Genomic DNA, 4,894 nt, shown 5'->3' with positions numbered 1-4,894 from the left:
TTATTTTATATTTTACCATGAAGCTTGTGGCCTACCAGCAAGGTTCCAGCTGGCAACTTGCATCTTTCTCCTCTGGCAGCTACATGGCGTCTCACTGATTCTGCCTACTCTCTATATGTCTTTGTTTGGATTTCCCTCCTGGCTTCATCCTGTTAAGCCATTGGCCGAAAGCAGCTTTATTCATTAACTAGTAAAAGCAACACATATACAAAAGGACTTACCACACCATTATGTTAGTCAGGAAGGAGTAGAACAATAACAAGAAGGGGCCATAATAAGATAAAGATTCTGAGACAAGTTCTCAATTATTGATTTTCTCCAAACAATCTCACTTTCCCCAGTTCTCCTGCCTCTTAATATTGCATTCAAATTTTGAATCCATCAGTGGATTAATCACTACTAGTATAGAGCCTTTTGGAAATAATTCCATAAACATACCCAGAGATGTATTTTAGATTAGTAAAGTAGTCAAGTTGATAATCATGATAAATTAGCCAGGATTGGTAAAATATAGCTTTGCTAATAGAACTTAGATGGCTGAGATAGGAAGGTAACAAATCTGGGACCTGTTTGGGATAGCCCGAACTAAGTAATTGATCATCATAGTTACCTTATATAGCAAAAGGATACAGAAAGGAAAGAATAATAGGTCATAAATTTCAGACATGAGACAAGCTTGACCCACCATTACTGGCCTTGAAAATGGTAAAGGAGAGCCAAAAGCCAAGGAATACAGTGGCTTCAGGAAGCTAGAGAAGGGGACAAGGGGCCAGTCAGCCAGACCCAAGGACACTGGACACCATCACATGATGATGTTTGGAAAAATTTTGAGGCAACTCTGCAACTTAATGTAAATCCCACAGTCATATGATTCCAGATACCTCTGGGAATGGTTGAACACTGTTAAATAAAGTAACTTATGAATGATTCAGGGGTGTTGGCCCTGAAAGGGCAGCATCTGAGTGGCTACTTCAGTGCAAGGCCTAAGTATGCTACTGTGAGCACCAGAAGTATCTACAGGACTATATCAACCTTCCTTCCAGAAGGTCCTGTGGACTGATACAAGATTCAAACAATTGATGCCACCAATTCTTGTATCATTTATTGGATCACAATGGTAGTTCAGAGCATGTTTAAAAAAAAACACTATGGACATATCATTCATTATGTTGGTGATAAATGTTTGCAGAGGCTTACTCATAAAGAGGCCTATTGGAAATAGAAATGATTAACTGTGGGAATGTCACATACATTCAGCATCATTGCTCTATTACATTTTAGGAACCTCAGGTATTTGTTCTTACGTGATCTTCCTGGAGCAAAAGATAAAGAAAATCTTGCCCAAGTCTTTAAGACAGTACTGCCTTCCCTAGAACCAAAATTAAACTTGAAGTAAAATAAGTGTCTGATCTCAGTATAAAGGGTCATTTGAAGTTGCTGATACTAAAAAGCTACAAATAATGCATAATCACCAATAAAGCTTAGGTGTTATAGGAATGGGGAATGGATGTTACATCGAAAATAAATATTCAAGAATAACTCACTAAAGTTACTTAGTTGGAAGTGAGAAATTATGTACATTGAATTATTTTAAAAACTATGACATAGCATTTTAATTCTAATGTTTTCCTTATTGGCATATATACTGTAGATGTTGCTATATTGATATAAAGTTCTTTAAATATGCAATGCAAATATTCTTTTTATATTATATATTTATATTACATAAATTTTATAAGTATTTATATTATATAATTTACATCTCTAGAAACACTGACGCATGTTGCTATAAATGCCCTATTATAAAAAACCAAGATCAGTTACAGATGCAGTGATGGAGTCAGTCGTGCACAGCTGTAAGTGGTAGTGAGAATAGCACACTGCATTGCTCCCCAGGATTTGCATGCTTTACTCAAGCTCCTGCATTGGTGTGTTCATAATAGCACATACTTTCTTCAAATATCCTTTATCAGAATGAAAAGTGCAGGTAAATTTGTCCCACTTTTAAACTTGGGCTAGCGCTGGTATAAATTGAGCACAGGTTCTTGTCTATATCCAGCTAGTTTTGCTGGTAAAACAAAACAGGAAACGAGCTATCCTTCCTGCCTGCTTCAAAGAAAAAATGTTAGCATGTTGATTAAAAGCTAATTTTGCTGACTTCAAATATTTTGAATGCTACCTCATAAAAACTCAAGGGACATAAAGTATATAAATATGAAAATGAGTTTTATAACTAGAAAACACTAATAAAGAAGGTCATAAGGGGATTAAAAAAGAAGCTAGAGAAGGTAGTTTCCAACAAAAAAAAAGGTTTCCCAAAAAGAATACAGCCCTGCTGACACCTTAATTTTAGTTGAGTGAGATGAATGCTGTACGTCTGACCAAAATAACTGTCACACTAACCACAACAAAACCCTTCGTCTTGTTTAAACTTCTACATCATTGGCTATCTGTTATGGTTAAAAAATAGCAAAATACTACAATGATCCTAGTTTAATATTTTACAGGCTGGGAAACAAAGGCCCACAGAGTTTGAAGACAAGGCTAGAAAAAAATCTAATTCTCAAACATCCCTGTCTAGTAGCCATCCCACCACATCAGTCTTACTGACTTGGTATTTGCCTTTATGGAATTGTCTCATAACAGCAGAACAAACAGCTGGCAGAGGAAGAGAGGCATGGTGTCTAAGTGGGATGAATTTGAATCACAATGTTTGAAATCCAGAGCTAGATAAGAAAATAAGTGGAAGAAAGATATATTGCCTTAAAAATGCAAGGTTGCTCCAATATATAAAGTTAACATTCCTTTTTATTATTATTTAAATGTCTATCTTTGGTCTTTCACTCACTAACTAGTCAGGAATTTGCAGAAATTCAGACAGCTCAGGTATGAGTTCACATCCTGCTATCTCTGAAATATTGGTAGAAATCTGTTACCGTGCAGATTATGCACATTTTCTGTTATCTTAGATGTCAACCATCTGTGGAATAACTGGGGCTATGATATTCCTGCCGAGCTCATGATTACAATCACAGTCTGACAGTGACGGCAACACCAGAGTCAGCAGCATGAAGGACATCAGAGTTCAAGCTCGGACAATCTGTTCATGGTCACCACTTCTTTCCCTTGTGATGTGCAGCAGAAGACCTTCACCAGAGCCAGAGCAGATTCCTCCCCAAGAGTCACACTACCACCTCCACTGAGGCCCTGTGTCAGGAGATGGGACAGGAGATGGAGCTTGTGGGGACAGGAGCTACCTCTGCCTCTTGTCCTAAAAGAACCCACAGTTGCACTTCTACATTTTTTTCTAAAAATGCCTTGAATGTGCTCAAATTCATCACATATCATATATAAATAGTTCCATTAAGCAAAGTTATTAATATTCTAACAACATCAATATGAATAGCATTGCAACTTTCTGAGGTTGGATGGAAGATTGCCAGTTGGAAGCATTTGGGCTATGGAGTGAGAAATGCCTCAAAAATTTAATAAATTCCATCTTGGCTGATAATACTGAAAAGATACTGTTATCTTTAGTTCTCAACATGAAAACGTGATAGGTCTGTTTTGTGATTTTTCATAATGTATTCTGTGAACTAAAGAAAATTCGACTCTCAACAGCTAGACCACCCCTGTGCCCAATTCTGTCTCCTTCCTGAGCCCCTAAAGTAACTCAAAGTATGTGTTTGTCTGTGCTCTTTGATCAGGGGCAAAAGCACAATGCAAAGTGGACAAAACAAAATGTATGTACACGCTTACATGCATACATAGGTGTGAAAGCTAAAATACTCATAATTAAGGCTAACTTTGTTGTGGTTGTACTCCAGCAAGGCCATGGGAAAGCTGCTGTCTCTCTGTCTCCTGGCTCTACTTGCCCTTAGATGGATCCATTCTTCCCAAGTGGAAGCAAGATGGCTACCAACAGCTTCATACTTACATTGTTTCCTGGGCAGTCCCAGCAGAAAAACATGACTCTTAGAAGTTCCAAATGAAGCCATAGCGTTCTGTTTCTGAACTCCCTAGCCCTAGCAAACACACACACAAACACATGCATACAAATACACAAATATAAACACACAAACACACAAATACACACACAAACATACATACACACAAGCACACACATAACACACACAAACACATACACAAGTACACACAAACACACATACATAAATATACAAGCACACACATAAACACACATACATATAAACACACACAAAAACCACATACACACACAAACACACATATACACACACACACACACACACACACACACACACACACACACACACACACACACACACCCCACATCCCTAAACCACTCACGACTGCTGAAGTAAGACCCACACACCAGACTGTGGGTTCACATTCACACAGTTTCCCCAACCATGTGTTCTGAGAGCTTATTTGTCCAGGGAAATCAAAGTATTCCTTAAGAGGAAAAAATATTGGTCAAAAACAACCAAAATTCCCACCAAAAAAGGGTCAAAATTTTTGGTAGTAGTTTTTGGAAAGCACGTAGGTGCTCTTTTCCTCCTATTTCCAACCTTTCTGAAGTTATTAGAACATCTTTTGTTTTTAGCGGAAGTGAAGATAAAGTATGGTGTTACAAGAACTAAAGGCAAAGAAAAGCAAAGTTAGGTTTTAAAGGTCATCTAAAGGTCCAGGGTCTCCTTCAAAACATGGAAATGCCCCAGCTGCGAGAGATGTCATCCTTTTCAATGCCTCTGCAGGTTTATGACCTCATTTGACCAGTTCTTCCAAAGATGACTAAATAAGACAAATGATATTATGACCTGTCTTTCCAAATGCATCCTGCTTTACTGAAATAAATTGTACTGAAGCCAAGAACATGGTTTCAGAATAATTCAATGGAAAAGTCAAGACTCTCTTT

At 37.7% G+C, this 4,894-nt stretch overlaps 1 pseudogene; it reads left to right on the top strand.

The window, feature by feature from the left end:
• The first annotated feature begins 806 nt into the window (after window positions 1-806).
• Window positions 807-1,396, top strand: LOC119806272 (annotated as a pseudogene).
• Window positions 1,397-4,894: the final 3,498 nt, after the last annotated feature.

Source organism: Arvicola amphibius, chromosome 2 (genome assembly GCF_903992535.2).
Source record: "Arvicola amphibius chromosome 2, mArvAmp1.2, whole genome shotgun sequence".
In the NCBI taxonomy this organism is placed as follows: domain Eukaryota; kingdom Metazoa; phylum Chordata; class Mammalia; order Rodentia; family Cricetidae; genus Arvicola; species Arvicola amphibius.
Note: the sequence above shows the minus strand (reverse complement) of the source record. Positions and strands in the feature narration are given on the sequence as shown.